The sequence below is a fragment of the Notothenia rossii genome (assembly GCF_949606895.1).
Source record: "Notothenia rossii genome assembly, contig: scaffold_37, whole genome shotgun sequence".
Classification (NCBI taxonomy): Eukaryota; Metazoa; Chordata; class Actinopteri; order Perciformes; family Nototheniidae; genus Notothenia; species Notothenia rossii.
Window position 1 is genome coordinate 615,946 of NW_027639749.1, and position 18,665 is coordinate 634,610.

An 18,665-nucleotide genomic window follows, 5' to 3' on the forward strand; every position below is an offset into this window, starting at 1 on the left:
CACAGGGAGGAGATGGCAGAGAGAACGCACTCCCCTGAAAACTCCCCTTGAATTCCTCCAGACTCAGAAAATGTAAAAGTTCACTTTTTGGAGATCCATAGAAAAAGGGTGAAAATGAAAAAAAGTATGCCTCAGCGTGGATTCGAACACGAGACCAACCGCATCCAGGGGCGAGCGTTAACGCAGTGAGCCACTGGACCTGAGTACTCAAACATGCCTGCTTGTGCATCTTAGACACTCTGAATTCACTAAATGTACAACTTTTTCTCAATCAAAATGAACAAATGAGACATGAAATAACATCTACAGATCAAGACGAAGCGAATGGAAGCGGTCCCAGCCTCGTAGCTGTGAACAGCTGTGATTGCGGGAAAATGCTGTTACAAAGATTTCTCAGTATATCTCCGGGACTTTTCACTGGCTTTACCACCGTCACAATGGACAAACGAGACATGAAATAACATCAACAGATCAAGACGAAGCGAATGGAAGTACCCCCGGAGTCATAGCATGTGTAAATCGAGACGACAGATCTCTCTCTCCCCCGCCTGCTTGCGAGGGGGAGGGGCAGTTTACACACACACGCAGCTGCTGCATGCAGCAACGCACACACAGGGAGGAGATGGCAGAGAGAACGCACTCCCCTGAAAACTCCCCTTGAATTCCTCCAGACTCAGAAAATGTAAAAGTTCACTTTTTGGAGATCCATAGAAAAAGGGTGAAAATGATTTTTTTTTTGCCACAGCATGGATTCGAACACGCGACCAACCGCATCCAGGGGCGAGCGTTAACGCAGTGAGCCACTGGACCTGAGTACTCAAACATGCCTGCTTGTGCATCTTAGACACTCTGAATTCACTAAATGTACAACTTTTTCTCAATCAAAATGAACAAATGAGACATGAAATAACATCTACAGATCAAGACGAAGCGAATGGAAGCGGTCCCAGCCTCGTAGCTGTGAACAGCTGTGATTGCAGGTAAATGCTGTTACAAAGATTTCTCAGTATATCTCCGGGACTTTTTCCTGGCTTTACCACCGTCACAATGGACAAACGAGACATGAAATAACATAAACAGATCAAGACGAAGCGAATGGAAGTACCCCCGGAGTCATAGCATGTGTAAATCGAGACGAAAGATCTCTCTCTCCCCCGCCTGCTTGCGAGGGGGAGGGGCAGTTTACACACACACGCAGCTGCTGCATGCAGCAACGCACACACAGGGAGGAGATGGCAGAGAGAACGCACTCCCCTGAAAACTCCCCTTGAATTCCTCCAGACTCAGAAAATGTAAAAGTTCACTTTTTGGAGATCCATAGAAAAAGGGTGAAAATGAAAAAAAGTATGCCTCAGCGTGGATTCGAACACGAGACCAACCGCATCCAGGGGCGAGCGTTAACGCAGTGAGCCACTGGACCTGAGTACTCAAACATGCCTGCTTGTGCATCTTAGACACTCTGAATTCACTAAATGTACAACTTTTTCTCAATCAAAATGAACAAATGAGACATGAAATAACATCTACAGATCAAGACGAAGCGAATGGAAGCGGTCCCAGCCTCGTAGCTGTGAACAGCTGTGATTGCGGGAAAATGCTGTTACAAAGATTTCTCAGTATATCTCCGGGACTTTTCACTGGCTTTACCACCGTCACAATGGACAAACGAGACATGAAATAACATCAACAGATCAAGACGAAGCGAATGGAAGTACCCCCGGAGTCATAGCATGTGTAAATCGAGACGACAGATCTCTCTCTCCCCCGCCTGCTTGCGAGGGGGAGGGGCAGTTTACACACACACGCAGCTGCTGCATGCAGCAACGCACACACAGGGAGGAGATGGCAGAGAGAACGCACTCCCCTGAAAACTCCCCTTGAATTCCTCCAGACTCAGAAAATGTAAAAGTTCACTTTTTGGAGATCCATAGAAAAAGGGTGAAAATGATTTTTTTTTTGCCACAGCATGGATTCGAACACGCGACCAACCGCATCCAGGGGCGAGCGTTAACGCAGTGAGCCACTGGACCTGAGTACTCAAACATGCCTGCTTGTGCATCTTAGACACTCTGAATTCACTAAATGTACAACTTTTTCTCCATCAAAATGAACAAATGAGACATGAAATAACATCTACAGATCAAGACGAAGCGAATGGAAGCGGTGCCAGCCTCGTAGCTGTGAACAGCTGTGATCGCAGGAAAATGCTGTTATAAAGATTTCTCAGTATATCTCCGGGACTTTTCCCTGGCTTTACCACCGTTACAATGGACAAACGAGACATGAAATAACATCAACAGATCAAGACGAAGCGAATGGAAGTACCCCCGGAGTCATAGCATGTGTAAATCGAGACGAAAGATCTCTCTCTCCCCCGCCTGCTTGCGAGGGGGAGGGGCAGTTTACACACACACGCAGCTGCTGCATGCAGCAACGCACACTAAGGGAGGAGATAGCAGAGAGAACGCACTCCCCTGAAAACTCCCCTTGAATTCCTCCAGACTCAGAAAATGTAAAAGTTCACTTCTTGGAGATCCATAGAAAAAGGGTGAAAATGAAAAAAAGTATGCCACAGCATGGATTCGAACACGAGACCAACCGCATCCAGGGGCGAGCGTTAACGCAGTGAGCCACTGGACCTGAGTACTCAAACATGCCTGCTTGTGCAGCTTAGACACTCTGAATTCACTAAATGTACAACTTTTTCTCCATCAAAATGAACAAATGAGACATGAAATAACATCTACAGATCAAGACGAAGCGAATGGAAGCGGTCCCAGCCTCGTAGCTGTGAACAGCTGTGATCGCAGGAAAATGCTGTTATAAAGATTTATCAGTATATCTCCGGGATATTTCCCTGGCTTTACCACCGTCCAAATGGACAAACGAGACATGAAATAACATCAACAGATCAAGACGAAGCGAATGGAAGTACCCCCGGAGTCATAGCATGTGTAAATCGAGACGAAAGATCTCTCTCTCCCCCGCCTGCTTGCGAGGGGGAGGGGCAGTTTACACACACACGCAGCTGCTGCATGCAGCAACGCACACACAGGGAGGAGATGGCAGAGAGAACGCACTCCCCTGAAAACTCCCCTTGAATTCCTCCAGACTCAGAAAAGGTAAAAGTTCACTTTTTGGAGATCCATAGAAAAAGGGTGAACATGAATTTTGTTTTGCCACAGCATGGATTCGAACACGCGACCAACCGCATCCAGGGGCGAGCGTTAATGCAGTGAGCCACTGGACCTGAGTACTCAAACATGCCTGCTTGTGCATCTTAGACACTCTGAATTCACTAAATGTACAACTTTTTCTCAATCAAAATGAACAAATGAGACATGAAATAACATCTACAGATCCAGACGAAGCGAATGGAAGCGGTCCCAGCCTCGTAGCTGTGAACAGCTGTGATTGCAGGAAAATGCTGTTACAAAGATTTCTCAGTATATCTCAGGGACTTTTCCCTGGCTTTACCACCGTCACAATGGACAAACGAGACATGAAATAACATCAACAGATCAAGACGAAGCGAATGGAAGTACCCCCGGAGTCAGAGCATGTGTAAATCGAGACGACAGATCTCTCTCTCCCCCGCCTGCTTGCGAGGGGGAGGGGCAGTTTACACACACACGCAGCTGCTGCATGCAGCAACGCACACACAGGGAGGAGATGGCAGAGAGAACGCACTCCCCTGAAAACTCCCCTTGAATTCCTCCAGACTCAGAAAATGTAAAAGTTCACTTTTTGGAGATCCATAGAAAAAGGGTGAAAATGATTTTTTTTTTGCCACAGCATGGATTCGAACACGCGACCAACCGCATCCAGGGGCGAGCGTTAACGCAGTGAGCCACTGGACCTGAGTACTCAAACATGCCTGCTTGTGCATCTTAGACACTCTGAATTCACTAAATGTACAACTTTTTCTCCATCAAAATGAACAAATGAGACATGAAATAACATCTACAGATCAAGACGAAGCGAATGGAAGCGGTCCCAGCCTCGTAGCTGTGAACAGCTGTGATCGCAGGAAAATGCTGTTATAAAGATTTATCAGTATATCTCCGGGATATTTCCCTGGCTTTACCACCGTCCAAATGGACAAACGAGACATGAAATAACATCAACAGATCAAGACGAAGCGAATGGAAGTACCCCCGGAGTCATAGCATGTGTAAATCGAGACGAAAGATCTCTCTCTCCCCCGCCTGCTTGCGAGGGGGAGGGGCAGTTTACACACACACGCAGCTGCTGCATGCAGCAACGCACACACAGGGAGGAGATGGCAGAGAGAACGCACTCCCCTGAAAACTCCCCTTGAATTCCTCCAGACTCAGAAAAGGTAAAAGTTCACTTTTTGGAGATCCATAGAAAAAGGGTGAACATGAATTTTGTTTTGCCACAGCATGGATTCGAACACGCGACCAACCGCATCCAGGGGCGAGCGTTAATGCAGTGAGCCACTGGACCTGAGTACTCAAACATGCCTGCTTGTGCATCTTAGACACTCTGAATTCACTAAATGTACAACTTTTTCTCAATCAAAATGAACAAATGAGACATGAAATAACATCTACAGATCCAGACGAAGCGAATGGAAGCGGTCCCAGCCTCGTAGCTGTGAACAGCTGTGATTGCAGGAAAATGCTGTTACAAAGATTTCTCAGTATATCTCCGGGACGTTTCCCTGGCTTTACCACCGTCACAATGGACAAACGAGACATGAAATAACATCAACAGATCAAGACGAAGCGAATGGAAGTACCCCCGGAGTCAGAGCATGTGTAAATCGAGACGACAGATCTCTCTCTCCCCCGCCTGCTTGCGAGGGGGAGGGGCAGTTTACACACACACGCAGCTGCTGCATGCAGCAACGCACACACAGGGAGGAGATGGTAGAGAGAACGCACTCCCCTGAAAACTCCCCTTGAATTCCTCCAGACTCAGAAAATGTAAAAGTTCACTTTTTGGAGATCCATAGAAAAAGGGTGAAAATGATTTTTTTTTTGCCACAGCATGGATTCGAACACGCGACCAACCGCATCCAGGGGCGAGCGTTAACGCAGTGAGCCACTGGACCTGATTACTCAAACATGCCTGCTTGTGCATCTTAGACACTCTGAATTCACTAAATGTACAACTTTTTCTCCATCAAAATGAACAAATGAGACATGAAATAACATCTACAGATCAAGACGAAGCGAATGGAAGCGGTCCCAGCCTCGTAGCTGTGAACAGCTGTGATCGCAGGAAAATGCTGTTATAAAGATTTCTCAGTATATCTCCGGGACTTTTCCCTGGCTTTACCACCGTTACAATGGACAAACGAGACATGAAATAACATCAACAGATCAAGACAAAGCGAATGGAAGTACCCCCGGAGTCATAGCATGTGTAAATCGAGACGAAAGATCTCTCTCTCCCCCGCCTGCTTGCGAGGGGGAGGGGCAGTTTACACACACACGCAGCTGCTGCATGCAGCAACGCACACTAAGGGAGGAGATGGCAGAGAGAACGCACTCCCCTGAAAACTCCCCTTGAATTCCTCCAGACTCAGAAAATGTAAAAGTTCACTTTTTGGAGATCCATAGAAAAAGGGTAAAAATGAAAAAAAGTATGCCACAGCATGGATTCGAACACGCGACCAACCGCATCCAGGGGCGAGCGTTAACGCAGTGAGCCACTGGACCTGAGTACTCAAACATGCCTGCTTGTGCATCTTAGACACTCTGAATTCACTAAATGTACAACTTTTTCTCAATCAAAATGAACAAATGAGACATGAAATAACATCTACAGATCAAGACGAAGCGAATGGAAGCGGTCCCAGCCTTGTAGCTGTGAACAGCTGTGATTGCAGGAAAATGCTGTTACAAAGATTTCTCAGTATATCTCCGGGACATTTCCCTGGCTTTACCACCGTTACAATGGACAAACGAGACATGAAATAAAATCAACAGATCAAGACGAAGCGAATGGAAGTACCCCCGGAGTCATAGCATGTGTAAATCGAGACGAAAGATCTCTCTCTCCCCCGCCTGCTTGCGAGGGGGAGGGGCAGTTTACACACACACGCAGCTGCTGCATGCAGCAACGCACACACAGGGAGGAGATGGCAGAGAGAACGCACTCCCCTGAAAACTCCCCTTGAATTCCTCCAGACTCAGAAAATGTAAAAGTTCACTTTTTGGAGATCCATAGAAAAAGGGTGAACATTAATTTTGTTTTGCCACAGCATGGATTCGAACACACGACCAACCGCATACAGGGGCGAGCGTTAACGCAGTGAGCCACTGGACCTGAGTACTCAAACATGCCTGCTTGTGCATCTTAGACACTCTGAATTCACTAAATGTACAACTTTTTCTCAATCAAAATGAACAAATGAGACATGAAATAACATCTACAGATCCAGACGAAGCGAATGGAAGCGGTCCCAGCCTCGTAGCTGTGAACAGCTGTGATTGCAGGAAAATGCTGTTACAAAGATTTATCAGTATATCTCCGGGACTTTTCCCTGGCTTTACCACCGTTACAATGGACAAACGAGACATGAAATAACATCAACAGATCAAGACGAAGCGAATGGAAGTACCCCCGGAGTCATAGCATGTGTAAATCGAGACGAAAGATCTCTCTCTCCCCCGCCTGCTTGCGAGGGGGAGGGGCAGTTTACACACACACGCAGCTGCTGCATGCAGCAACGCACACACAGGGAGGAGATAGCAGAGAGATCGCACTCCCCTGAAAACTCCCCTTGAATTCCTCCAGACTCAGAAAATGTAAAAGTTCACTTCTTGGAGATCCATAGAAAAAGGGTGAAAATGAAAAAAAGTATGCCACAGCATGGATTCGAACACGAGACCAACCGCATCCAGGGGCGAGCGTTAACGCAGTGAGCCACTGGACCTGAGTACTCAAACATGCCTGCTTGTGCAGCTTAGACACTCTGAATTCACTAAATGTACAACTTTTTCTCCATCAAAATGAACAAATGAGACATGAAATAACATCTACAGATCAAGACGAAGCGAATGGAAGCGGTCCCAGCCTCGTAGCTGTGAACAGCTGTGATCGCAGGAAAATGCTGTTATAAAGATTTATCAGTATATCTCCGGGATATTTCCCTGGCTTTACCACCGTCCAAATGGACAAACGAGACATGAAATAACATCAACAGATCAAGACGAAGCGAATGGAAGTACCCCCGGAGTCATAGCATGTGTAAATCGAGACGAAAGATCTCTCTCTCCCCCGCCTGCTTGCGAGGGGGAGGGGCAGTTTACACACACACGCAGCTGCTGCATGCAGCAACGCACACACAGGGAGGAGATGGCAGAGAGAACGCACTCCCCTGAAAACTCCCCTTGAATTCCTCCAGACTCAGAAAAGGTAAAAGTTCACTTTTTGGAGATCCATAGAAAAAGGGTGAACATGAATTTTGTTTTGCCACAGCATGGATTCGAACACGCGACCAACCGCATCCAGGGGCGAGCGTTAATGCAGTGAGCCACTGGACCTGAGTACTCAAACATGCCTGCTTGTGCATCTTAGACACTCTGAATTCACTAAATGTACAACTTTTTCTCAATCAAAATGAACAAATGAGACATGAAATAACATCTACAGATCCAGACGAAGCGAATGGAAGCGGTCCCAGCCTCGTAGCTGTGAACAGCTGTGATTGCAGGAAAATGCTGTTACAAAGATTTCTCAGTATATCTCAGGGACTTTTCCCTGGCTTTACCACCGTCACAATGGACAAACGAGACATGAAATAACATCAACAGATCAAGACGAAGCGAATGGAAGTACCCCCGGAGTCAGAGCATGTGTAAATCGAGACGACAGATCTCTCTCTCCCCCGCCTGCTTGCGAGGGGGAGGGGCAGTTTACACACACACGCAGCTGCTGCATGCAGCAACGCACACACAGGGAGGAGATGGCAGAGAGAACGCACTCCCCTGAAAACTCCCCTTGAATTCCTCCAGACTCAGAAAAGGTAAAAGTTCACTTTTTGGAGATCCATAGAAAAAGGGTGAACATGAATTTTGTTTTGCCACAGCATGGATTCGAACACGCGACCAACCGCATCCAGGGGCGAGCGTTAATGCAGTGAGCCACTGGACCTGAGTACTCAAACATGCCTGCTTGTGCATCTTAGACACTCTGAATTCACTAAATGTACAACTTTTTCTCAATCAAAATGAACAAATGAGACATGAAATAACATCTACAGATCCAGACGAAGCGAATGGAAGCGGTCCCAGCCTCGTAGCTGTGAACAGCTGTGATTGCAGGAAAATGCTGTTACAAAGATTTCTCAGTATATCTCAGGGACTTTTCCCTGGCTTTACCACCGTCACAATGGACAAACGAGACATGAAATAACATCAACAGATCAAGACGAAGCGAATGGAAGTACCCCCGGAGTCAGAGCATGTGTAAATCGAGACGACAGATCTCTCTCTCCCCCGCCTGCTTGCGAGGGGGAGGGGCAGTTTACACACACACGCAGCTGCTGCATGCAGCAACGCACACACAGGGAGGAGATGGCAGAGAGAACGCACTCCCCTGAAAACTCCCCTTGAATTCCTCCAGACTCAGAAAATGTAAAAGTTCACTTTTTGGAGATCCATAGAAAAAGGGTAAAAATGAAAAAAAGTATGCCACAGCATGGATTCGAACACGCGACCAACCGCATCCAGGGGCGAGCGTTAACGCAGTGAGCCACTGGACCTGAGTACTCAAACATGCCTGCTTGTGCATCTTAGACACTCTGAATTCACTAAATGTACAACTTTTTCTCAATCAAAATGAACAAATGAGACATGAAATAACATCTACAGATCAAGACGAAGCGAATGGAAGCGGTCCCAGCCTTGTAGCTGTGAACAGCTGTGATTGCAGGAAAATGCTGTTACAAAGATTTCTCAGTATATCTCCGGGACATTTCCCTGGCTTTACCACCGTTACAATGGACAAACGAGACATGAAATAAAATCAACAGATCAAGACGAAGCGAATGGAAGTACCCCCGGAGTCATAGCATGTGTAAATCGAGACGAAAGATCTCTCTCTCCCCCGCCTGCTTGCGAGGGGGAGGGGCAGTTTACACACACACGCAGCTGCTGCATGCAGCAACGCACACACAGGGAGGAGATGGCAGAGAGAACGCACTCCCCTGAAAACTCCCCTTGAATTCCTCCAGACTCAGAAAATGTAAAAGTTCACTTTTTGGAGATCCATAGAAAAAGGGTGAACATTAATTTTGTTTTGCCACAGCATGGATTCGAACACACGACCAACCGCATACAGGGGCGAGCGTTAACGCAGTGAGCCACTGGACCTGAGTACTCAAACATGCCTGCTTGTGCATCTTAGACACTCTGAATTCACTAAATGTACAACTTTTTCTCAATCAAAATGAACAAATGAGACATGAAATAACATCTACAGATCCAGACGAAGCGAATGGAAGCGGTCCCAGCCTCGTAGCTGTGAACAGCTGTGATTGCAGGAAAATGCTGTTACAAAGATTTATCAGTATATCTCCGGGACTTTTCCCTGGCTTTACCACCGTTACAATGGACAAACGAGACATGAAATAACATCAACAGATCAAGACGAAGCGAATGGAAGTACCCCCGGAGTCATAGCATGTGTAAATCGAGACGAAAGATCTCTCTCTCCCCCGCCTGCTTGCGAGGGGGAGGGGCAGTTAACACACACACGCAGCTGCTGCATGCAGCAACGCACACACAGGGAGGAGATAGCAGAGAGAACGCACTCCCCTGAAAACTCCCCTTGAATTCCTCCAGACTCAGAAAATGTAAAAGTTCACTTCTTGGAGATCCATAGAAAAAGGGTGAAAATGAAAAAAAGTATGCCACAGCATGGATTCGAACACGAGACCAACCGCATCCAGGGGCGAGCGTTAACGCAGTGAGCCACTGGACCTGAGTACTCAAACATGCCTGCTTGTGCAGCTTAGACACTCTGAATTCACTAAATGTACAACTTTTTCTCCATCAAAATGAACAAATGAGACATGAAATAACATCTACAGATCAAGACGAAGCGAATGGAAGCGGTCCCAGCCTCGTAGCTGTGAACAGCTGTGATCGCAGGAAAATGCTGTTATAAAGATTTATCAGTATATCTCCGGGATATTTCCCTGGCTTTACCACCGTCCAAATGGACAAACGAGACATGAAATAACATCAACAGATCAAGACGAAGCGAATGGAAGTACCCCCGGAGTCATAGCATGTGTAAATCGAGACGAAAGATCTCTCTCTCCCCCGCCTGCTTGCGAGGGGGAGGGGCAGTTTACACACACACGCAGCTGCTGCATGCAGCAACGCACACACAGGGAGGAGATGGCAGAGAGAACGCACTCCCCTGAAAACTCCCCTTGAATTCCTCCAGACTCAGAAAAGGTAAAAGTTCACTTTTTGGAGATCCATAGAAAAAGGGTGAACATGAATTTTGTTTTGCCACAGCATGGATTCGAACACGCGACCAACCGCATCCAGGGGCGAGCGTTAATGCAGTGAGCCACTGGACCTGAGTACTCAAACATGCCTGCTTGTGCATCTTAGACACTCTGAATTCACTAAATGTACAACTTTTTCTCAATCAAAATGAACAAATGAGACATGAAATAACATCTACAGATCCAGACGAAGCGAATGGAAGCGGTCCCAGCCTCGTAGCTGTGAACAGCTGTGATTGCAGGAAAATGCTGTTACAAAGATTTCTCAGTATATCTCAGGGACTTTTCCCTGGCTTTACCACCGTCACAATGGACAAACGAGACATGAAATAACATCAACAGATCAAGACGAAGCGAATGGAAGTACCCCCGGAGTCAGAGCATGTGTAAATCGAGACGACAGATCTCTCTCTCCCCCGCCTGCTTGCGAGGGGGAGGGGCAGTTTACACACACACGCAGCTGCTGCATGCAGCAACGCACACACAGGGAGGAGATGGCAGAGAGAACGCACTCCCCTGAAAACTCCCCTTGAATTCCTCCAGACTCAGAAAATGTAAAAGTTCACTTTTTGGAGATCCATAGAAAAAGGGGTGAACATGAAAAAAAGTATGCCACAGCATGGATTTGAACACGCGACCAAGTGCATCCAGGGGCGAGCGTTAACGCAGTGAGCCACTGGACCTGAGTACTCAAACATGCCTGCTTGTGCAGCTTAGACACTCTGAATTCACTAAATGTACAACTTTTTCTCCATCAAAATGAACAAATGAGAAATGAAATAACATCGACAGATCAAGACGAAGCGAATGGAAGCGGTCCCAGCCTCGTAGCTGTGAACAGCTGTGATCGCAGGAAAATGCTGTTATAAAGATTTATCAGTATATCTCCGGGATATTTCCCTGGCTTTACCACCGTCCAAATGGACAAACGAGACATGAAATAACATCAACAGATCAAGACGAAGCGAATGGAAGTACCCCCGGAGTCATAGCATGTGTAAATCGAGACGAAAGATCTCTCTCTCCCCCGCCTGCTTGCGAGGGGGAGGGGCAGTTTACACACACACGCAGCTGCTGCATGCAGCAACGCACACACAGGTAGGAGATAGCAGAGAGAACGCACTCCCCTGAAAACTCCCCTTGAATTCCTCCAGACTCAGAAAATGTAAAAGTTCACTTCTTGGAGATCCATAGAAAAAGGGTGAAAATGAAAAAAAGTATGCCACAGCATGGATTCGAACACGAGACCAACCGCATCCAGGGGCGAGCGTTAACGCAGTGAGCCACTGGACCTGAGTACTCAAACATGCCTGCTTGTGCAGCTTAGACACTCTGAATTCACTAAATGTACAACTTTTTCTCCATCAAAATGAACAAATGAGACATGAAATAACATCTACAGATCAAGACGAAGCGAATGGAAGCGGTCCCAGCCTCGTAGCTGTGAACAGCTGTGATCGCAGGAAAATGCTGTTACAAAGATTTCTCAGTATATCTCCGGGACATTTCCCTTGCTTTACCACCGTCACAATGGACAAACGAGACATGAAATAACATCAACAGATCAAGACGAAGCAAATGGAAGTACCCCCGGAGTCATAGCATGTGTAAATCGAGACGACAGATCTCTCTCTCCCCCGCCTGCTTGCGAGGGGGAGGGGCAGTTTACACACACACGCAGCTGCTGCATGCAGCAACGCACACACAGGGAGGAGATGGCAGAGAGAACGCACTCCCCTGAAAACTCCCCTTGAATTCCTCCAGACTCAGAAAATGTAAAAGTTCACTTTTTGGAGATCCATAGAAAAAGGGTGAAAATGAAAAAAAGTATGCCTCAGCATGGATTCGAACACGAGACCAACCGCATCCAGGGGCGAGCGTTAACGCAGTGAGCCACTGGACCTGAGTACTCTAACATGCCTGCTTGTGCAGCTTAGACACTCTGAATTCACTAAATGTACAACTTTTTCTCCATCAAAATGAACAAATGAGACATGAAATAACATCTACAGATCAAGACGAAGCGAATAGAAGCGGTCCCAGCCTCGTAGCTGTGAACAGCTGTGATCGCAGGAAAATGCTGTTACAAAGATTTCTCAGTATATCTCCGGGACATTTCCCTGGCTTTACCACCGTCACAATGGACAAACGAGACATGAAATAACATCAACAGATCAAGACGAAGCGAATGGAAGTACCCCCGGAGTCATAGCATGTGTAAATCGAGACGAAATATCTCTCTCTCCCCGCCTGCTTGCGAGGGGGAGGGGCAGTTTACACACACACGCAGCTGCTGCATGCAGCAACGCACACACAGGGAGGAGATGGCAGAGAGAACGCACTCCCCTGAAAACTCCCCTTGAATTCCTCCAGACTCAGAAAATGTAAAAGTTCACTTTTTGGAGATCCATAGAAAAAGGGTGAAAATGAAAAAAAGTATGCCACAGCATGGATTTGAACACGCGACCAACCGCATCCAGGGGCGAGCGTTAACGCAGTGAGCCACTGGACCTGAGTACTCAAACATGCCTGCTTGTGCATCTTAGACACTCTGAATTCACTAAATGTACAACTTTTTCTCAATCAAAATGAACAAATGAGACATGAAATAAAATCTACAGATCAAGACGAAGCGAATGGAAGCGGTCCCAGCCTCGTAGCTGTGAACAGCTGTGATTGCAGGAAAATGCTGTTACAAAGATTTCTCAGTATATCTCCGGGACGTTTCCCTGGCTTTACCACCGTCACAATGGACAAACGAGACATGAAATAACATCAACAGATCAAGACGAAGCGAATGGAAGTACCCCCGGAGTCATAGCATGTGTAAATCGAGACGACAGATCTCTCTCTCCCCCGCCTGCTTGCGAGGGGGAGGGGCAGTTTACACACACACGGAGCTGCTGCATGCAGCAACGCACACACAGGGAGGAGATGGCAGAGAGAACGCACTCCCCTGAAAACTCCCCTTGAATTCCTCCAGACTCAGAAAATGTAAAAGTTCACTTTTTGGAGATCCATAGAAAAAGGGTGAAAATGAAAAAAAGTATGCCACAGCATGGATTTGAATACGCGACCAACCGCATCCAGGGGCGAGCGTTAACGCAGTGAACCACTGGACCTGAGTACTCAAACATGCCTACTTGTGCAGCTTAGACACTCTGAATTCACTAAATGTACAACTTTTTCGCCATCAAAATGAACAAATTATACATGAAATAACATCTACAGATCAAGACGAAGCGAATGGAAGCGGTCCCAGCCTCGTAGCTGTGAACAGCTGTGATCGCAGGAAAATGCTGTTTCAAAGATTTCTCAGTATATCTCCGGGACATTTCCCTGGCTTTACCACCGTCACAATGGACAAACGAGACATAAAATAACATCAACAGATCAAGACGAAGCGAATGGAAGTACCCCCGGAGTCATAGCATGTGTAAATCGAGACGAAAGATCTCTCTCTCCCCCGCCTGCTTGCGAGGGGGAGGGGCAGTTTACACACACACGCAGCTGCTGCATGCAGCAACGCACACACAGGGAGGAGATGGCAGAGAGAACGCACTCCCCTGAAAACTCCCCTTGAATTCCTCCAGACTCAGAAAATGTAAAAGTTCACTTTTTGGAGATCCATAGAAAAAGGGTGAAAATGATTTTTTTTTTGCCACAGCATGGATTCGAACACGAGACCAACCGCATCCAGGGGCGAGCGTTAACGCAGTGAGCCACTGGACCTGAGTACTCAAACATGCCTGCTTGTGCAGCTTAGACACTCTGAATTCACTAAATGTACAACTTTTTCTCCATCAAAATGAACAAATGAGACATGAAATAACATCTACAGATCAAGACGAAGCGAATGGAAGCGGTCCCAGCCTCGTAGTTGTGAACAGCTGTGATCGCAGGAAAATGCTGTTATAAAGATTTATCAGTATATCTCCGGGATATTTCCCTTGCTTTACCACCGTCCAAATGGACAAACGAGACATGAAATAACATCAACAGATCAAGACGAAGCGAATGGAAGTACCCCCGGAGTCATAGCATGTGTAAATCGAGACGAAAGATCTCTCTCTCCCCCGCCTGCTTGTGAGGGGGAGGGGCAGTTTACACACACACGCAGCTGCTGCATGCAGCAACGCACACACAGGGAGGAGATGGCAGAGAGAACGCACTCCCCTGAAAACTCCCCTTGAATTCCTCCAGACTCAGAAAATGTAAAAGTTCACTTTTTGGAGATCCATAGAAAAAGGGTGAAAATGAAAAAAAGTATGCCACAGCATGGATTCGAACACGCGACCAACCGCATCCAGGGGCGAGCGTTAACGCAGTGAGCCACTGGACCTGAGTACTCAAACATGCCTACTTGTGCAGCTTAGACACTCTGAATTCACTAAATGTACAACTTTCTCTCCATCAAAATGAACAAATGAGACATGAAATAACATCTACAGATCAAGACGAAGTGAATGGAAGCGGTCCCAGCCTCGTAGCTGTGAACAGCTGTGATCGCAGGAAAATGCTGTTCCAAAGATTTCTCAGTATATCTCCGGGACTTTTCCCTGGCTTTACCACCGTCACAATGGACAAACGAGACATGAAATAACATCAACAAATCAAGACGAAGCGAATGGAAGTACCCCCGGAGTCATAGCATGTGTAAATCGAGATGACAGATCTCTCTCTCCCCCGCCTGCTTGCGAGGGGGAGGGGCAGTTTACACACACACGCAGCTGCTGCATGCAGCAACGCACACACAGGGAGGAGATGGCAGAGAGAACGCACTCCCCTGAAAACTCCCCTTGAATTCCTCCAGACTCAGAAAATGTAAAAGTTCACTTTTTGGAGATCCATAGAAAAAGGGTGAAAATGAAAAAAAGTATGCCACAGCATGGATTTGAACACGCGACCAACCGCATCCAGGGGCGAGCGTTAACGCAGTGAGCCACTGGACCTGAGTACTCAAACATGCCTGCTTGTGCATCTTAGACACTCTGAATTCACTAAATGTACAACTTTTTCTCAATCAAAATGAACAAATGAGACATGAAATAACATCTACAGATCAAGACGAAGCGAATGGAAGCGGTCCCAGCCTCGTAGCTGTGAACAGCTGTGATTGCAGGAAAATGCTGTTTCAAAGATTTCTCAGTATATCTCCGGGACTTTTCCCTGGCTTTCCCACCGTCACAATGGACAAACGAGACATGAAATAACATAAACAGATCAAGACGAAGTGAATGGAAGTACCCCCGGAGTCATAGCATGTGTAAATCGAGACGAAAGATCTCTCTCTCCCCCGCCTGCTTGCGAGGGGGAGGGGCAGTTTACACACACACGCAGCTGATGCATGCAGCAACGCACACACAGGGAGGAGATGGCAGAGAGAACGCACTCCCCTGAAAACTCCCCTTGAATTCCTCCAGACTCAGAAAATGTAAAAGTTCACTTTTTGGAGATCCATAGAAAAAGGGTGAAAATGATTTTTTTTTTGCCACAGCATGGATTCGAACACACGACCAACCGCATCCAGGGGCGAGCGTTAACGCAGTGAGCCACTGGACCTGAGTACTCAAACATGCCTGCTTGTGCAGCTTAGACACTCTGAATTCACTAAATGTACAACTTTTTCTCCATCAAAATGAACAAATGAGACATGAAATAACATCTACAGATCAAGACGAAGCGAATGGAAGCGGTCCCAGCCTCGTAGCTGTGAACAGCTGTGATCGCAGGAAAATGCTGTTATAAAGATTTATCAGTATATCTCCGGGATATTTCCCTGGCTTTACCACCGTCCAAATGGACAAACGAGACATGAAATAACATCAACAGATCAAGACGAAGCGAATGGAAGTACCCCCGGAGTCATAGCATGTGTAAATCGAGACGAAAGATCTCTCTCTCCCCCGCCTGCTTGCGAGGGGGAGGGGCAGTTTACACACACACGCAGCTGCTGCATGCAGCAACGCACACACAGGGAGGAGATGGCAGAGAGAACGCACTCCCCTGAAAACTCCCCTTGAATTCCTCCAGACTCAGAAAATGTAAAAGTTCACTTTTTGGAGATCCATAGAAAAAGGGTGAAAATGAAAAAAAGTATGCCACAGCATGGATTCGAACACGCGACCAACCGCATCCAGGGGCGAGCGTTAACGCAGTGAGCCACTGGACCTGAGTACTCTAACATGCCTGCTTTTGCAGCTTAGACACTCTGAATTCACTAAATGTACAACTTTTTCTCAATCAAAATGAACAAATGAGACATGAAATAACATCTACAGATCAAGACGAAGCGAATGGAAGCGGTCCCAGCCTCGTAGCTGTGAACAGCTGTGATTGCAGGAAAATGCTGTTACAAAGATTTCTCAGTATATCTCCGGGACGTTTCCCTGGCTTTACCACCGTCACAATGGACAAACGAGACATGAAATAACATCAACAGATCAAGACGAAGCGAATGGAAGTACCCCCGGAGTCATAGCATGTGTAAATCGAGACGAAAGATCTCTCTCTCCCCTGCCTGCTTGCGAGGGGGAGGGGCAGTTTACACACACACGCAGCTGCTGCATGCAGCAACGCACACACAGGGAGGAGATGGCAGAGAGAACGCACTCCCCTGAAAACTCCCCTTGAATTCCTCCAGACTCAGAAAATGTAAAAGTTCACTTTTTGGAGATCCATAGAAAAAGGGTGAAAATGAAAAAAAGTATGCCTCAGCATGGATTCGAACACGAGACCAACCGCATCCAGGGGCGAGCGTTAACGCAGTGAGCCACTGGACCTGAGTACTCAAACATGCCTGCTTGTGCATCTTAGACACTCTGAATTCACTAAATGTACAACTTTTTCTGAATCAAAATGAACAAATGAGACATGAAATAACATCTACAGATCAAGACGAAGCGAATGGAAGCGGTCCCAGCCTCGTAGCTGTGAACAGCTGTGATTGCGGGAAAATGCTGTTACAAAGATTTCTCAGTATATCTCCGGGACTTTTCACTGGCTTTACCACCGTCACAATGGACAAACGAGACATGAAATAACATCAACAGATCAAGACGAAGCGAATGGAAGTACCCCCGGAGTCATAGCATGTGTAAATCGAGACGACAGATCTCTCTCTCCCCCGCCTGCTTGCGAGGGGGAGGGGCAGTTTACACACACACGCAGCTGCTGCATGCAGCAACGCACACACAGGGAGGAGATGGCAGAGAGAACGCACTCCCCTGAAAACTCCCCTTGAATTCCTCCAGACTCAGAAAATGTAAAAGTTCACTTTTTGGAGATCCATAGAAAAAGGGTGAAAATGAAAAAAAGTATGCCACAGCATGGATTTGAATACGCGACCAACCGCATCCAGGGGCGAGCGTTAACGCAGTGAACCACTGGACCTGAGTACTCAAACATGCCTACATGTGCAGCTTAGACACTCTGAATTCACTAAATGTACAACTTTTTCTCCATCAAAATGAACAAATTATACATGAAATAACATCTACAGATCAAGACAAAGCGAATGGAAGCGGTCCCAGCCTCGTAGCTGTGAACAGCTGTGATCGCAGGAAAATGCTGTTTCAAAGATTTCTCAGTATATCTCCGGGACATTTCCCTGGCTTTACCACCGTCACAATGGACAAACGAGACATAAAATAACATCAACAGATCAAGACGAAGCGAATGGAAGTACCCCCGGAGTCATAGCATGTGTAAATCGAGACGAAAGATCTCTCTCTCCCCCGCCTGCTTGCGAGGGGGAGGGGCAGTTTACACACACACGCAGCTGCTGCATGCAGCAACGCACACACAGGGAGGAGATGGCAGAGAGAACGCACTCCCCTGAAAACTCCCCTTGAATTCCTCCAGACTCAGAAAATGTAAAAGTTCACTTTTTGGAGATCCATAGAAAAAGGGTGAAAATGAAAAAAAGTATGCCACAGCATGGATTCGAACACGCGACCAACCGCATCCAGGGGCGAGCGTTAACGCAGTGAGCCACTGGACCTGAGTACTCAAACATGCCTGCTTGTGCATCTTAGACACTCTGAATTCACTAAATGTACAACTTTTTCTCAATCAAAATGAACAAATGAGACATGAAATAACATCTACAGATCAAGACGAAGCGAATGGAAGCGGTCCCAGCCTCGTAGCTGTGAACAGCTGTGAT